Below are 19,123 nucleotides of genomic sequence, written 5' to 3'. Positions count from 1 at the left end.
CATTGATGAGCACCGAGTTAGCAAGAAGCACTTGTTATTGACCCTGGATGCAGAGCTGGTCTATAACACTTGTTATTGGCCCTCGCCTGATTTATGTTCCCAACTAATAGGCGAGGTTTGATGAGAGGGTGATGGGACAATATTTAGTATTATTGAATGGTTCTGAAGTCACTGATACCGTTAACCAGTGGTTGAAGAGGGCCAGATCTTTTGGGAGCAACTCTTTTTTGTTGTTTTGACGTTTTATATCGCGCAGACTCGACCTGAAGGCATTGGAGCGCTTTACATGAGCACCAGTTACATTATACAAGGTCAGATTCATTTTTGAAGGCACAGGGAGATTACGTGATTTTGCCCAGAATCACAGGATATTGAGCCAGCGCTAAGACTTGAACCCGGTTCCCCAGTTTGAAAGTCAGGAACTCTGTTATGCCACATCCTCTCACGTTCCCAATATTTTTTAATTTTATGCTAACAGTTCCCATACGTTTTGTTGCCCCATCCCCAAATGTGCTGACCCCACACCCATTGCTCTCATCATAGTTCTGATACTTTTTTATTCACTTGAACCGGTGGCATTAACACATACTTGTGTCAGCCTTGTCAGCACCTCCCTCTGCCCGTGCCTCTTAAATTGTTTGTTTGAAGTAAAGTAATGCTGAAAGTTACTCAGTTCCCAGAACCTATTTGGGAGGTTCATTTTGATTAGAAGTAAAGGCATGCATAGTTTCCCTTGCCAAGCAAGATATTGTGTGCAACGCATACAGAAGACTTCAGTAGTATGATAACTATGTATGCCACTCAGATTTGGCGTATTACGAAGAGGGAGGGTAACATATTTCACAAGACCACATTTGTGAAGGCGAACCAGAGCAATTTACTTGTTGCGAAGGGAGAGAGGCAGATTTCGCATGGCCGCTTGTGAGGGGGCCTGGTTGTGTTTTAACTTCAAAACTTAACGAGGTTCGGAAGAAAGAGTTTCGAGGGAAGAAGAGAAAACAGAGATGTTGAGCATCTTTAGGTACTTAGGTACTTGTACTAAGGTAACAGGCATTTTCTAAGTTAAACCTGGGTGAGATGTCTGAGGGGCGGTGAAGTACGTCAATATTCCTTCTGCCGTATCAGGCAACTTGAGTGGTTCCTGCAGTGAGGCCCAAAGAAGATGTGCGAGGCCCTTAAAGCTGCCGCAGGCGCAAAGGTTTTTTCAGAATTGAAAATCATTTTTAAAGGGTGATGATTAAGTTGTTGAAATTCAACTAAATATAGGTGATCTGCTAATAGTACGGAATTCAGAAGGAGCTGATGAGGAGAGTTATGACTCAACGGCTTACTAATAATGGTGATATTCATTTCTTTTTGTATCTCATCCCTAATGTCCCATCACCTTACGTTTTATTAAGAAAATATAATGTTTTTTATAACAAACAATATGTCTCTTCTGAGTAAGCAAATTCTCTTTAACACAGTACCTCTAAGTTTTTTTAAGTGATACACTCTGGCCCCTGACTAAAGCCAGCTTCCACAGTTGACAGCACCTGACTGCAGGCATCATCATTACATACAGGGCATGATCTTTGGCCATACCTTTTGCTTAATCACAATAGTCCCAAGAATCCACTGTACTCAGATATCAAATGGTCTTGGCACAACATTTTGTCTTAGACTATGGCGTACAAATTGCCTCTGTGCCACTTGAGCCTATGACCACACTCTGTGCCCCAGAACATGCTTTACATGCCCTTTGGTTGCGCACAGCAGGTTCTGAGAACAACATGTGGCTCTGGCCTTGTCCTTCACCAGCTACTAGCACCCATTGCTAATGGTTGTTGTGAAATGTGTTATCCCCTTTTTTGTGATTTTTGAATGCTTCTCAAAAGTATTTGAGACCCTTATTGGGTAAAGGTCGTGTACCTCAGGTTTGAGGGGAAGGGGACTTGAGCTCAGGGCTTGCCCTAACTTCAGGCCCTCTGATCAGATTCTGCAGTGCATGGAAAAGGTCATACACGCTTGCGTTGGGTAGGATGGGGGTGGCTAGGGCATGGTTGTCAGCCAGGCACAATGCCTTTTTTCCTCTGTACAAAGGTGAAGACTGTGTGCAGCTTAGTTAGGTGGGATGAGCTCTGGGCCTGGCCGCGATGTTATGGAGGCAGGGTCTGGCCAAGGCCGGACCCTGCACCAAGTGACTGTTACGCAAGGCTGAAGTCTGCGTTGGGTGGAACGTGGCTGGACTTCTTTTGATAGCATAGGTGTTGCAACATATCATTCAAAAAGCCTCCAACATTCACTGAAAAAAAAATCTTAAATGAAATATTATAGTTCCCTTTGCTCATTCAGAAGGAGGCATGCAGCACACTGAGCTAGCTTGGTGACCACATTAAAATCATTCTGTTACAGGCAAAATCATGACTCGACAACCAGCTGTACAAGAAAGGGACCTGATTCAGGATTGGGATCTGTTCCTAGCGAGACCTGTAAATAGACCCATTGATAGATGTTAACTGCAGGCAACGTTCCCCTCTATATTAAATAGAGAGCTGCTGGAACGGTTTCTGTAGAGTGGTAGGGATCCCTCCAACAGGGGAAGCTCACACAGGCTCACATGACCTCATAAAGTCAACAGACTTGTGCACAGTTAATGTTTCTTCCCCGTTTATTTTCACGCCTTGAATGAAAACAGGTTTCAAGGAAGGCCAACTGTTACTTTCACTAGTGGACCTTAAAAAATGTTCAGCACTTGCTCACCCTTAATGTAATGATGTGTGTGTGTATTTTAGTGCATACCTAGTTTGAGGGAAAGGAGCAATTATTTTTTTTAAAGGCGCAGCTGGACATATACATGAAGCAACTTATCCATTCTAAATCTGCGCATATTCAAGTAATTGACTGAGTGACTGGAAGTGAGTGTAAGTACATTTTGTGAGAATGGTGCCAAGCTTCTCTGCCTCTTTCTGCAGGACAGTCCTCCATGAACCAATGACAGGGGAAGTCAGGAGGATTGGGACTTGTGTTCCATTATGAGTCTGGCATGGGCCCACCTTGAACTTCACTGAGGTCGAGTTCTGTTGCTCTGCATGTTGTTTGGGCCAGATGCGGCTGCTTGTACCCACATACCATATTGGCATTCAGCTGTCATCATTGCCCCCCACACACACATTGACCATGGAGGGATGGAGAATAGTGCACATGCAGTTATATACATCTTGCAGGGCATTTTCATTTGATGTAGCCTGGGTCTACTGACCTTATCACTTAGTTTGGGCATCACAGGGTCCTCCTCACCCTAAAACTTAGGGCCTGATTTAAAGTTTGGTGGATAAGTTACTCTGTCACAAATGTGATGGATATCCCTTCCACGTCATTACAACTGCCGTAAGATGTAATGCACTTGTGACACGGCAGATGGGACATCTGTCACATTTGTCCACCAAACTCTAAATAAACGTCCTAGATTTTATGTTATAGTGCCAAATGTTAACAGAGCAAGGAAATTTGTTCATAGTATCAGAATATACTTTGAAAAAAAGTGAGTTAAATGCTGATTCTTTAAATGATCAATAAAGTCAAATATTTGTATGTTTAGGACAATCTGATTTTATTTCAGCACCCTCACTTTTATTGATAACATCACTCATGGATAGTGCAAGCCATCATTATAGATGGTGACATTGAGTCCGAGATGGTAAACATTGATGCCTTAAGACAGGGTTTTACAAATATATTTTGGATGTGACTCTATTTTCCACCAATAACCAAAGTTTGACAGAGTTATGTCTCCACTACCTCAATTTTTAACATTTCAAAGTTAGTTCAGATTGATTAAACTGTACCGTTAGGCTCTGTCTGTCACAGTCATCAAGTTCTGGTTCCCGCCTTTTCAACATTTAGGGGCACATGTGCGATCGCAATATGTTGCAAGTTCCTAATTGCGACTTTTTGTGACTCGCAATTAGGAACTCGCAAAATACAACAGTGTCTCAGACACTGCGATTCCCAAATGGGAAGCAAAAGACCTGCCTCATCAATATTCATGAGGCAGGTTGCAATATGCGACCCATTGGGAATGAGCTGCCTTCACAGGGATGGTGGCCTGCTGGGGTCGGCAGACCACCAAGTCTGTCATTGCTTTTTAAATGAAACATTTTTAAAATACAGCCTGTTTCCCTTAAAGGAAAATGGGATGCATTTCAAAATTAAAAATGAAAAGTATTCTTTTCATTTAAACAAAAAAAAAATAAGCAGTGGTCTCTGGGTCACTGCCTGCTCGTAAACAATGTTGGCGCCCACATTCACATAGGGGAAAGGGTCCCTTAGAGACCTCTACCTGTTTGCGAATGGATTACCACCTCCTTCACAGAGTCAGTAAAGTATGAATGTTTTGCGAACTCATTCTGGTCGCAAAACATTCAAACATGCCCCTGCAACTCGCTATTAGAAGGGGGCGCCTTCAACACACCCCTTCCTAATATTGAATCGCAAACCCTATTTTGCAAGCCGGTGATAGGTTGCAGACTCACAAAATAGAGTTAGTAAATGTAAAAATGCTTTTTAGCAGTCACCATTGGCCCAATTTGCCGTTTGTGTCCCCTAACCCTTTCATACATGTGGTCCCAACTTTTGTGTTTTCCTATAAAGTGTATTGCTAACAGCACTGTTTCTCTTTCCCATCATAATAACATCTAGACTAGTTTGTGGTAACACTTTGTACGCTGGAATGACCAAACAGGAGCTGAAAATCCCTCCAGCACCCTTGTTGCTTACTTCCCAAATCCATTAGAATACTTCACAAATCCATTTACTGTTTTCACTAGCAGTTCACGGCAGAACACACTTTACACAAAAACGGCACCAAAGCCTTTAAATGCAGGAATGGACAGTCGCCAATGTAACTAGGTGATATTGTGGAATATGTGCCTATATGCCTGCTTTGTTGTGACACTGGAGTTTGGAGGTTCTTAGGACTAGATGTGTGGGGGAATGAGATAGATGCTTCACATGCTTCACGCCTGTCTGGAATAGTTTGACATATCCCTCAATATGTTGCCCTGTCTTTGGACTTGCACAAAACCTCTGAGGACCATGTTCTTGAACTGGTCTGTTCTACAATTCACCCAATTTATGATTTCCATGGTGTTTGTATCTAGCGACTTATGCCAAAATGGCACAAAAATTAAAAAGCTTGTAGTGTTCACTTTATGAAACTTGTTGAGAAGAGTGAAGGTAAGACCTAACAAGTGTCCATCTCTTGGTGTCATAATCTTTTTGTTTGCCGTTTTGCATTTTGAGCTATCAGCTTATCACTGGACATTGTCCCATTTGTGTCTGTCTTAGCTATGGAAAAGTTTCACTTCTTTGGGATCAACTTGCTTAATTTCCCCCTTCTTTCCTCCTGTCATCAAATTATGTTTTTTTCTTCCCTCACCATCATATGCGTAAAAAACGTTTACAATTTTAACATCTTCCTACAATAATTTTTTTCTATAAAAGCTTAGATCTTGTTATACTTTTCAAGCTCCTCAACATATTTTGACAGGATTACATAAGTAACTTTGTTGGGCTATTTTATTGGGTTGTCCTAATATTACATACTGGTACGTGATATGCATTTTTGTGGTGGTCTGTGCTGTTTTGCAGGAGTAAAATTCAGATCTCATATTTTGTCCTAATCGCACTTAATGTAACATGGTCCTTCAAAGCTTCGTTACCCACTGCATTCATTTATGATCTGATCATTTAATTGTTGTAAACATGCAAATCTGCACAATATATGTTAATGTCATTTGGGTAGCAGTAAGTCTGCACACAGGAATGGCATTGCAGCACCTCCCAAACGGTTGCGAGCTTTCAGACCAAATCTGACTGTGGCTTGTGAAGATGTGATATTAGTAGCATGAATTGGTGACTACGACTTGCCGACGACGACAGATCTGCAAAGGTTTAGAATGAAAGTTGAAATAATATATTGTTTTTACATTCTGTAGTGCCTACATCTTATGCAGAACTTAAAAAAAAAAAAAACAACAAGGATTCATTTGACGTATTTCATACATACCTCATTAACAGCTGAAAATTCACAGGAAACCATAAGGCTCCCCGTGCTGAATTGAAGCCTTGGTGGCCATGAGTTAAAGTTTAGTTAAATGCAAAGCTGGGCCTGCATTCCTGTGGTAAACCTTAGGCGCTCTAAGACACATTCCCGTTTATATATACAAGACACCGCTGTAATTCTAGTCACTTGTGGTGCGGGGTAGCCTGCCAGAGTACACTTTGTCAGGCTCAATCGGCCTGTGTGCTCTTGAGGTCTGGTAATACCCCTTCTTTCGTGTCTCTGTTTGTGTCCTGCCAAGTGTTGTAGGGCTTCTCAGATGTGTACATTGACCTCGTGCAAATTTCCTGGGGTGATCTAAGTGCGACTGTGTCATATCCCTGCATTTTCAATATTTAAACCTATCTGGCCACCTCGGAAGAAACAAACGGTGCCATTATGCTGGTGTTGTTGTGGTCAAGACCCATGTGGTTGGGAACCCTCTAAGATGAATACATCCTGAGTTTCTCAAATATATTTTGTTCAGAATGTAGGGTATCATTCTTTCTAGCAGCCATGTCAGGGCATATCTTCGGCACGATCTGTGTCATGCAATAAACATGTGGACACAGGATCACAGCCATTTATGGCTTCCAATTTGGAATCATAATATGAATAACCTGCGCAACAAACCCAGTTCAATCTCATACAACCTTACAACTATTTGGGTGCTGGATCCATTCAACCATGTCTTGCTTTTTCTCAACATACTGGTACTGATCTTCTTCCTAATGAAGTGAGTTCGGCAAAGGCAAAATAATCTATCATTTATGTTGCAGTTATTTACCCCATCTTTATAGCGACAATCTACCCCCAATGGCCAAGTAAGTGTTGTACAGAAGGCAGGAGAGTAAATCACAGAGCAAAGTAAAACACATCACAAAACATCAAAACACAAACATCATTGTACGTTGAGGGTGTAGGATTGATCAGGAAAGGAGTGCATGCATCGGAGTCAGACTTGTGTTACATTAAAAAAGCAACAGATGGTTAAGGCGTGAAAAATCAGGTGCCAACAAATCATGTTTGCGCAAGATAGGGACTCAAACAACTAAAATAACAGTGCTCTAAATGGTCTTAGCTTCAAAATAGGTTATTCTGATACAAGAAAATCCAAGGGGCCATAAAATAGAGAGAGTATCTTTGATTTCATTTATACTTTCAATACTAGCATACCCCAAAAGAGAATCCTGGGTGCAAGGGTAGGACATTTTGTCAATTACACTTGACATTTGTCAAGTTTGCTTGTTTAGTTCAGAGCAGCGCTCACTCCTTCAATATCTAAGAGAACTCCCCATTTGGAAGCAGGTCTACCCCACCGAAAAACACCACACACATAGACACACACACGCATGGAAATGTACCCATAATGTCTATGGTGAACTTGAAAACATAAGAAGTACGACCTCACTTTTCTAAAATGCCCGAACAGAACACATAATGAGTAATGTTGCTTTAAAAAGTGGCAACCACAATTCTACTACAGTCTTAATTGATTTTTTAATACCTGGACTGCTTGTATATAAAGAATGACATTCATCTTTGATGAGTATGACCACATTCTTTAACAATGATTATAGTTGTGTGGCAGCTTTTGGTACTTTTTACAAGCTCTCAATTCTTGACCTGTGAGTCCCCTCTGCCTCTTCTCTAGACAGATCATTACCTGATCTGTTTTCAGATCCCTCAAGTAAATGAGACGGGTAAGACTAAAATGATTAACAAAAGAACATCTAGACATTGGCAGAGAGTCACCCCTCATTCTTTTTCCAAAGAGTTTGAGTACTCACTGGCCACTGAGGACTCGGACGTTGACCAAACTGTGGTAGACTACCACAGAGCATTAAACTCGGCTCTTGACAACGTGGCACCTCCCAAAGCCTGTGCAAAAATCAAGCATAGATCTCATGCACTCTGGTACACCACCGAATTGCGCCAATCGAAATTCTGTAAAGATCTGAAAGATGCTGGCTCATGACCAATAATCATAACATCAAAGTAGCTCGCAAAATTCATATTACCAACAAAATCGTTAAAGTGGGCAACTCTTTTAAAGAGTTTTTTTAAAGTGCTTAATGACTTTATCAATCCCAGCACATGCTTCAGGCTTCGCAAAAATTGTGCGATTCCATAGCAGACTTTTTGATGATAAAACCCCCTCTGCCTGGAGCGACTCCTGGTGGCCCACTACTGTGGGTAACGCTCCCGCCCCCACTGACAATGCACGCAACCTGGGCATCATCCTGGACTCCACTATATCGATGACCCTCCAAGTTAACTCCATCTCTTCATCAAGGTTCCACACCCTCCGTCTCCTGCGGAAGATTTTCAAATGAATTACCCCCGACATGAGGAAGACAGTGACTCACGCACTCATCACCAGCAAACTAGACTACGGCAATGCACTCTATGCCGCCCTTACCAAGAAATTTCAATCAAGACTACAAAAAGTCCAAAAAGAGGCAGCCAGACAGGCCCTGGACATCTTCCGACATAGCTGAATCTCCTCCTACATCAGAGACCAACACTGGCTCCCAGACAACAAGCGCATCACATAGAAACTCCTGATCCACACCTGTAAAGGCACTGCACAACATAGGACCAGCATACCTCAACCATCGCCTCACTTTCTGCGTACCCAACAGACGTCTCTATTCCTCCGAGCTCTCTCTTGCAGCCATTCCCAAATCTGTGAATGTACAATAGGAGGAAGATCTTTCTGCTACCTAGCAGCCCGAACATGGAACACACTTCCCCTCAAGCAGACCGCATCACTGAAGCAGTTCAGGAAGGACCTCAAGACCTGGCTCTTTGACTGAGCAGTACGTCTACATTCAGCGCCTTGAGACCCTATGGGTGATCAGCCGCGCTTTACAAATCCATGATTGATTGAAAACCAATTTTATTTACTAGAACTTTCCCAGATCTCTCAATATGACATATGGGAAGACCAATTTCAATTCTCCTCCCGTTAATTGTGTCTGCAGCTAAAAAAGTTCTTTTACTTCGCAGTTAATTCAGAGATCTCTTGAAACAGCAAAATCCGGCTCTCCTCTGGCTTTATGTCCCCCAGGGATTTCAGCATGCACTACTTTCAAATCAGTTGCCCCTGCAACATGCTCCATGTGTAACCTATCAATCAACATGGGGAAAATCCCCTTGGTCTGGCAAGCAGTGCAGGGTACGCCTAAACAAAAGAAAGACAATATTACACCTACAACCTCATAAACAACAAGCCCATCTCGCTGAACCCACTACTATGCAGGTTGCTAGAAGGTTAAATAAACAAAGTACCCTTCAATTATTTAAGGGACAACATGGTCCTGGCCACTTCACAATCCCAGTTTCGACAGCACAGAGACTGCCTTAGTGGCGGTCACAGATCACCTTTTACTAGCCATCTATGATTGTGCTGTTGGATTTATCCACAGCGTTTGACACTGTGTCTCATGCCAGGCTACTCCAAAGATTGTACTAAATTGGTATCCACAGGATAGCCCTACAATGGTTCTGTGATTTTCTTAAAAACAGAACTCAAACCATCTCTTTGGGCTCTTTCAAATCCGGCAACATGCTGATAGACAAGCGGGTGCCCCAGGGCTCAAATTTAAGCCTCTTTAACATACATGTAGCCCCCCACCAGCCAAGATCATCCTTTAGATTTGAAATTCTTTCCTATGATGATGACATGCAGTTGACCATCTCCTTTGTCAAAGATCTGGTCAAAGTAAAAGAACGTCTTGCGACACGGGTGAAAGCAATTTCAGACTGGATGACCACAAACTGCCTACAGTTGAATGCAGAAAAAAACAAGTTCATGATGTTCGGTAAGGCCCAACGGCTTTGGTTGGCCCACTGGTGACCTTCAGAACTTGGAGCTGGACCAACACCTAAACAGGCAGTTATGAACCTCGGTGTCTGACTGGACCAAACCATAACTATGAAAGAGCAGGTTCTGTCTACGGGTGGCTCCTGTTTCCGCAAGATACGCCTGATAAGGAAAGCTCTTCCTTTTCTCCCTCTCTCGGCGAGGAAAACCTTGGTGGAGGCACTTATTATCAGCAGATTAGACTATGGGAATGCTCTTCTCACTTCTGCTAATGAGACATTACTTTCTAAACTTCACATTTGCGCAAAACACAACAGCCCTTCTTCTTTGCAATCTTCACGCTGGTGGTGCCTCCTCGCCTCTTCTGAGATCCTTACATTGGTTGCCTATAAGGAAAAGAATAATCCTTAAAATCTGCGTGCTTACTCAGAAGTCCCTAATGGTGAAAGGCCTCAGGGACCTCAACCTGAAGCTCAAACACTACTGTCCAGTAAGGCTTTTGAGATTCAGTGATAAAGCCTTGCTCAGTGTCACGTGTGTCAGAAAGTCAAGAGCAGGGGATAGGTCTTTCTCCTATTCAGCCCCCTCATACTGGAATTAACTGCCTTACCATATCCATTCGTGCACAAACTGCATCAAATTCAGAAAGCTGCTCAAGACAGTGCTGTTTTAACTCAGCCTCTCTCCTGCCTGTGATCTGCTTCAGCACTGAGACACCCCTCCGAGGGTGATTCATGCGCAATATTAAATTAACATAACAGTATACATAGATATAAATGCAAGATCAGTATTATGGCACATTTCTACTGAATGTGAAGGAGTAATTCAGTATTTATGCCAACTCCAAGCGCCAAATAGAAAATGCTTGAAAATCACAGGAATGCCATGAAATAACACTAGTAAAATGTGGGTCGTAACCAATTGCAAATACTGGGAATTCGAAGGACAAGAATATTATTACTATTACCTACTGTACTCCTAACGTAATTGCAACTAATGTTGTACGACACCACGTATAAATCTAGGATGTACATGATTCCATACATGCTTCTCCTTCTCTGAACTGTGCAGGTGACCCATGCCTGCCTTGCCAGAGTGCAATGGTCAGCTTTAGATCATGTTTATTTGAGATGTAAATTATAAACCTTAAGACATTTTGAAGAATTATACTTCTGGCTAAAATCAGTAATTTAAAACAAAGAAACATGACCAGAGCGACAAATAAGTCAGACTGTTATATTCCTGACAAAGAGAAAATGTAGACACAATTTAACAGTACTCATTATGGCTCGATCAAAATGAATCCAAAAACAAACAACGTTTATTCAAAAAGTCTACTCGCAAAAGCTCACAACTAAAATAATGTACCAATGTCATAGGAGTTTATGACTATGCATGAATAAGATCATTAAAAATAGATTAGATTTTGCAAACAGTAGGTTCCCTTTTTGCTTTTAAGATACATTGGACAATAGAAACATTTCTCAGGGGTGTAATATTGTAGCCTATGTATCTTACTCCCATGTATATTAGAACTTGCACGAAAAAAGGAGAATCAAGGGTGAAGGTAGACACGGAAACTGAGAAAAAACCTGTTGGCATTTCCAGTAACACTTTGTCTTGCTGTCACTGTTGTATTGGACTAAATCCCCAAGGTATCACTTTAGTTATTCTATAAATTGATGATATTGGAAACACGGGTGGCCCTGGATTTGGGGTGCTTCCACTCCATCTACTTTCAGCCTCTAGAGCATTTTTTTTATGGAACCAGAACTTTCAGTTGTAATTCACTTTCATGTCAAAAAATTGACTAACACACGGACGATACAGGAAATTCTGCCTCATACATGGAATTAGTTTTCCTGTCAAATATCTGCTCTCTGTGACTTAAACCATAATGTAAGTGTGAAATCCCTGACCATCTGAACAGATGGCTCATTCTCTCTACTTTTTCCTTTGTATTGGAGGTTCTCTTGTTCGTACCCTTTCTGTCAGAGGTCCTGTGGTCCATTCTCTCTATTTTTCCTTTGTCTTGGAGGTTTCCATGCACATCCCTTTTTTGTCAGAGGCTGTAGGACCTCTGATCCCAAAAAAAACCCTTACCGCAACCTTCAGGTCTAGTGCACCATAAGGACACTCTTTTTTGGCTTCCCAGAACTCTCTCTGAGAGAGGGCATTCTGTTTCTAAGTGATTCTTTGGGATTTTAGAGCTCGTGTATGGAATGACAATGATTGGCAGTAGTCATTAATTATAAGTTGTAGCTCCATACCACCTCAAGGAAGAGCAAGATGGACACGTACCTACATAGATCCTGCTGTGCTCCTTCCCGAATGTGAAGTTGCAGGCTGTTCATTTCATCTGGAATGGGACTTAGGGAAGTATTTAGAGTTTGGCTGTCGGATACTTTGTCACTAATGTGTTGGATATCACGTCTGATACATTATAAATGCATTATTGCCTATGGGACATATAATAAGGCAGATGGCAATTTTTCACTCTTCTCTCTGTTTTTAGGTCTAGCTTGGCAGTTGAGCTGTCTGCAAGACATACTGTTACCAAGGGCCTAGATAGAGTTTGTCAGATGGGATTAACTAAGTCAGGGTGACAGAGTAAAGTATTTTGTCACCCTGAGGGAGTACCCGCTCTACCAAATTTAGAGCTGTCCGCTGTCCCATTGGACATCTCTTGCATTGGCAGGAACTGGCATCCTGACCCTTCCTGCTAAAACATTGAACGTCTGATGGATGGTCCCGTCAACATGATGGAGCTGCCTGGCAGACTTTCAATGTTAACTTTTGATTTAAAAAACAAAATCCTAAAGCAAGATTTTGCTTTGTAAAAAAAAAACCAGTGACTCCCCTTACCATGAGAGTTTTCTCCCATCGGGTTGGGGTCATTTTTGAGTTTCCACCTAAAAGACTTGGCGGTGGCAAACAGTGAAAACTTGCTGTTTGTTCTCCCACTCTTAATTTGGCAGCAGCAGAGATGAATGTCAGCGGCAGAGAGAGAGTAATCTTCGCTGTTGACATACCAAAGATCCGACTGACTGTAAATGAGGTGGTCTGACCTTCAGTTTGGCAGAGGGGGTACTCTGTTGACTTTGCAACTAAGTACCAAGTCTTTATACATATACATATAGTGGAGTTTTGCTTCCCCCAGAGGAGTAATACTCTTATGCCATTATATTGGCTATTTGGTGTATCATTCCACCTCCTGGGGAGTTCTTGCTTTGCAATGCATGAGGGACTATTTTACATTTAAAAAATGCATCAGTGACCACACATTCAGTGGTTTTTAATCTCTTATGCCTGTTTATTCAGAAACCAATCCTTTTTATATATCTATTTACTACATTAGGCTTTTAATTTTTTTTAATCAGGATTCAAATGCAAACCATTACCACAACCACCTCCACCATCTTGACTATCACATCACAGACATTAACCACAGCTCCGCTGTTACCAGCACCACTATTATCCTACCACAACTGCATTTGTACCTGCCAGTGTTTGCACGTGTTAAACCATGAAGCCTGACCTGATTGCTTAGCCAATGCTTGTTTTACAAGCATACTGTAAAGTGATCAGTGGTGGTTGTGCATTACGTACCACAATGGGCCACCCTAGATTGCAAATCGCGTATCCGTCCTGTTGTTCAGAAGGACCCTCTAGCCTGAAGCGATTTTTTCAGAGGTGTGCACAGTGAGGTGTATGAATAATCAAACCATTTCTGGCCGGGAAGAGCACGGCCTATTTTTAGCCACTTGCTGCAAAGTGTCTTCACACCAGGAATGTCATTTCCAATTATGGACAGAAATTCAACCTAGATGCTGGAAAAGGGTTGAAGAGGTTACATAAAAAAAGCAGTGAATGTATTAACCCAATATACACACTCCGCCATGCAGCAGGCATTTCCTAAAATGCTGTCACCATTCCAACCCGTAATCGTATTTTCTGACATTTATTGTACAAACTGTACAGGACAGCCTTTAATATCTCTTGCCACAATAAATATCCAAATAACTAAATAAAGATTATGCAATGCAGTGACTCAACATGGATTTGAATCTCAGTACTTGAAGGTAGGATAGGGCACAGTTGTGGAACACCATTCTTTTCTGCAAACCTTAGACACTGTTTGTGACCTTGGGAAAAGCTTTGAAGAATTGTGCACATTCAGAAATATATATATAGTTTGAATACTTTGTTGTTTCTCTTTGACCATTAATATTCCTGGTGAAGATGCCCTGGTGATTCCCTGTCCGGTTTTCGTGTAAAGAAAACTGCGCCTTAGAATAAACAATCCACACCTGTTGTTCATCTGTTTTGAAGACATTGGGCATTCCAAGAGAGTGAACAATGCTCCCAGTGCACACACGTGGGCCGATGCATTGGGGCTTTCAGTCACGACGCTTGTTTTTTGAGATTTGATAGAGTGTTAACTACTACGGGCTAACATATAAGAAACTGGAACTACTGGACAGCTTAGTTATGATGGCACATGTCAACTATATGAGGGCAGGAGACAGGGATGTATATCATGAAACGTGTTGACCAAAATTTGCATTTTTGTAAATAAAGCTGCTTTTGGAGTGATGATTTGGGATACGGCGATCTTTAGTCTCTGTAGAGAGTCAGACCTGATGGGGACCAACTGTGGCCAATAAATAACGTGTCTGAATAATAAATTATGATAACAAAAAGTATTAGAAACAATGTGATTATTTTGAGACCATTCAAAACCTTTCTTTCTTTAAAATGTTCAGTATTATTGGTGCATAGTGGGAAGTTTTCACAATATTTAACCTGTTTTCTCACGAAAAGAATATTCGCTTATAAGGACCTTATAGGACATTATTGAGAAATGTCGGTGGGGTGGTGCAGGAGGGTCGGTAAAAAATGTACACCCTCACCTTTTGTCGGCAGCTTTTTAGCAATACCCGATGTTCAATGGCTTCATGATCGAAACCCCCCTGCAAAGGGCTCTATAGGACACCACCTGCGAGCCACATGCTTTCTGTAGAACGCTGCAGTTAATGTTTTCTCTCAATTTGCTTTAATTCCCAGGAACTTTGCAATTGTTTGGCAAGAGCCAGGACATGAAACAGAATTAATTTCCAGAAAGCAAAACATCTCTCTTCCCAGTTTCTTGCTCAGCATGAGCTGGTAATTGCGTGGAATCGCCAGCCAAGAAAACTGTTGGCTGATAACGACAAATGTGTTTCCAAAGTTTCATGTGTGTGTGCCTTCTTCAGAAGAGTAATGCATGTTAATGCCTGATCACGTTCAGAACTCTCAGCAGACCCTGCTCAGATTGCCAGCATCATGTGCCTGCAGTACCCAAAACACCAATTAAATCCTAAATGTACATGCACACTTCATTTCTAAAAAAAAAACTTGACTAGTGCTACCTATAAAATAGTTCTACTGGTAGCTTTTTCTATTCAACAAATAAAATAGGTAAAAAAAAGCCTTATAATAACAACGTCCATCATATCATACCAAAACAACCTAAAGTCTGAAACTAAACGTAGCAGATATATCTACGCCATGTTTGTAGAACTCATTCTTCTAGGAAGGATTATAGGATGAGTTAATTTGCTGCAATTCATCCCTTTGTGCTTGCTTGCTAAATCCAGATTGTGGGTGTGTGTAAATGACCTACATTATAATCAATACAGAATCTCCCAACAGCGAAATTTGATGAAGTGCTCATGCCAAGCAAATAAAATCCTACGAATTAGACCCTAAGAAAAAGCAACACCAAATTGTATCAAGCATTTGCAATGCAATGAGTCTCGCATTTGCTCAAGTTGGAACTATTAGTGTTGTAAACTCCCAACCAGACTTTTCTTGCCACATAAACTGAAAATAAAAAGTTAAACAGTTTCACATAAGTGAGCAGATTCAAAGCACCATGACATGAGCATGAAGGAGACACACGAAAGGAAAGAGAAGTGTGCTCGCACTCAAACGTATCGTCAAAAGTGAAATTAGCCATGTAACAGGGTCGATGCCCAAGGGGGTAACCAAACTGCCCAAGGAGGGACAAACATAAAGCATTTACCATTGATAACAAAGGGTTTTTGAAGGGCAAGCCCATGAACGAGTGATAGTGATGGGCGCGAGTTGGGCGTGGTTAAAAGCCTAGATACATACCATCACGTCGGAAAAGCAGCGCTCGAACGCTGCTATGCTCTACCTAAAAAGTGATGTTTCGACACAAAAAAAGTTAGTTTGAATACAATAGAACACTTGTCTTCATAAAACCATCAGCATTTTTGTTGATGAATTGAATGTATGAAAAAATCAAAACAAGCACTGGCAAAGCCACTACATCTTGCCTTTAGGACAAATTGGCTCTGTCAATCGGTCCAGCCATGTTGCACAGCATACACATTACAATACAGCATGGCTTTAAAAAAATAAAAAAAAGTCTACAACTTGACTTGGATTGGCAAACAAATTGAAACTAAAGCTCCTGCATCATTTTGTAGGCATGTGCAAGCGTTGTGTACGATACAGGCAAACTTTCATTTTACACGTCACTGCTTATGATTTTCTTACCCACATGTTATCAGAGATTGATCTTTTTTTAGTTCTTACTCACCTAGTTTTTCTTTTCAAACAAGAAATCCACTTTCTATGCTCTTTGGAGTTAAAGGTATGTTGCCTTGTTTTTAGGTGAATAATAAGCTTACTAAAACAAACAATCTATTGAAATTATGGGACTGCTTTATACTTTTCTAGGAAGGCTACCTGCCAGATTTACTAGCAAATGGTAGCAAACCTGAAGAAGGAAGGGGCTTAACAACTTTCCTTAATTGTACTGATAGCGACAGTTGATCTTAGTCCATAAAACCTTCCCATTCACGGTACTAAATAACACATCATCAGTATCCGGGATTTGCCATGGATGTACATTGTCAGCTTTCCCACTGATCGTAAGGTTTAAAATGTTGTGATCAGTCCACTTGTTATTGACTACCTTTAAATCCAAAAGATGGGGAAAGGCCGTATATGAACTAGTAGCGTAGTCAATCATCATAGAGGATGTTACTGTAACGTGGGTGGAATGAGCTAGGATATCGCCCTGGAATCTCTCTTACGGATAATTAAATCATGTTCTCTGCATGTCTCAAGGAGAAGTGTTCCTCTTTTATTTGCCTTAGAGCAGGCAGGGAACACAGTGGCCAGTATATTAACAGCCTGTTCCTGCTCTTTATCTGCAAATAATGCAAGTGAGTGGTTAGAAATTAAAATCTCCCACTATCAAGACCTTTAGGATACCTACTTTCTGCATGATCGTATTTATATAATGAAAACCCTGCTTAACGCGTGGTTGCTTTCATGGCCAGGTAAAATATAAAGAGTAAGCAAAATAAAAGGAAAAATAGAGCAGTATCCTGAATTCTGCTCTGGAAATACAATGCTCTGTAATAAGTCTGATTGGTGACAATACACCGAGACATCCAAGTGAAATTTGTGGACAATAATGTTGCTAAACCACCCCTAGCATGTCCTCTCTTTGACTTAGTAGCTGGACAGCTAATCACATAATAAATTTCAACCTCAAAAGAGGCAGGGGCCCACGTTTCTACCACCGGATTTATGGCATAAAAGGTCTGCATTTTCCCCAGGTTATTCTAATACACAGCTATATTCCATTACACAATTTTAATGGAATGGATGACATTACTAAAAAAAAAAAAACAATTTGGACTGTTTGGAGCACCCACTTTTATACTGCTTAACCAAGCTCATTGAGAAAAATAATTGTTTTTTCATTTTATGTACCGATTTGAGTTATATTGTAAAAAAAAAGTAGGGTGGGTGGGGCAGCAGCATGGAGAGAGGGCTTGCAGCAGGAAAGCAACATGAATGGCGGGTGGGCATATCGGGGGAAGCAACATGTTTGGGGCTGAAGCAACACAGAGGGATGGGGGTGGGAGGGTCGAAGAAACACAGATAATAGGCGGGAGGAGGGGGCAAAGCAACACAAAGGGCAAGTGAGGGGTGGAGCAAAGCAATAAGGATCACAATGCAACACAAAGGATGGGAGGGTGTGGGGCCCAAACCAGCATGGAGGGCACAGACGGAGGCAAGGAACACAAAGGCAGAAGCATGTAGATGAGAGAAAGCATACGAGTGAGAGAACAAGAGGGAGCCTATAGGGCACACAAGGTAAACAAAAGCATTGACATGGAGTGCTTCATCAAAAAGAAAAAAGTAGCTCCCACAGTGGACGCAGTTGATGGTACTTTGGCCATTCTCCAGGGTAGGGTCAATCACAAGAAAAGGATGTAAAGCCTGCATGCATTACTAAATCAGAAACAAGCAAATGAGAGTGACAGTGACACCAAACCATGGTAAGCAATGGGCGTGCTCTGAGCTCACTCTAAGCAAATAGAATGACTCACAAGCACTTTCTCAGGCAAGACCTGTAGGAAGTTGGCTCTGTATGTGCTATTTCAAAGTAAGGAATAGCATGCACAGAGTCCAAGGGTTCCCCTTAGAGGTAAAATAGTGGTAAAAAGAGATAATACTAATGCTCTATTTTGTGGTAGTGTGGTCGAGCAGTAGGCTTATCCAAGGAGTAGTGTTAAGCATTTGTTGTACATACACATAGACAATAAATGAGGTACACACACTCAGAGACAAATCCAGCCAATAGGTTTTTGTATAGAAAAATATCTTTTCTTAGTTTATTTTAAGAACCACAGGTTCAAATTCTACATGTAATATCTCATTCGAAAGGTATTGCAGGTAAGTACTTTAGGAACTTCAAATCATCAAAATTGCATGTATACTTTTCAAGTTATTCACAAATAGCTGTTTTAAAAGTGGACACAGTGCAATTTTCACAGTTCCTAGGGGAGGTAAGTATTTGTTAGGTTAACCAGGTAAGTAAGACACTTACAGGGCTCAGTTCTTGGTCCAAGGTAGCCCACCGTTGGGGGTTCAGAGCAACCCCAAAGTCACCACAACAGCAGCTCAGGGCCGGTCAGGTGCAGAGTTCAAAGTGGTGCCCAAAACACATAGGCTAGAATGGAGAGAAGGGGGTGCCCCGGTTCCGGTCTGCTTGCAGGTAAGTACCCGCGTCTTCGGAGGGAAGACCAGGGGGGTTTTGTAGGGCACCGGGGGGGACACAAGCCCACACAGAAATTTCACCCTCAGCGGCGCGGGGGCGGCCGGGTGCAGTGTAGAAACAA

General features: G+C 41.6%; 1 protein-coding gene across 3 annotated transcripts in view; it reads right to left on the bottom strand.

The window, feature by feature from the left end:
• Positions 1 to 19,123, bottom strand: part of IQSEC1 (IQ motif and Sec7 domain ArfGEF 1) — a 695,018-nt gene that overhangs the window by 412,969 nt on the left and 262,926 nt on the right. The gene's annotated exons all lie outside the window — the stretch shown is intronic.

The sequence above is a fragment of the Pleurodeles waltl genome, chromosome 9 (genome assembly GCF_031143425.1).
Source record: "Pleurodeles waltl isolate 20211129_DDA chromosome 9, aPleWal1.hap1.20221129, whole genome shotgun sequence".
Taxonomy (NCBI): Eukaryota; Metazoa; Chordata; class Amphibia; order Caudata; family Salamandridae; genus Pleurodeles; species Pleurodeles waltl.
Note: the sequence above shows the minus strand (reverse complement) of the source record. Positions and strands in the feature narration are given on the sequence as shown.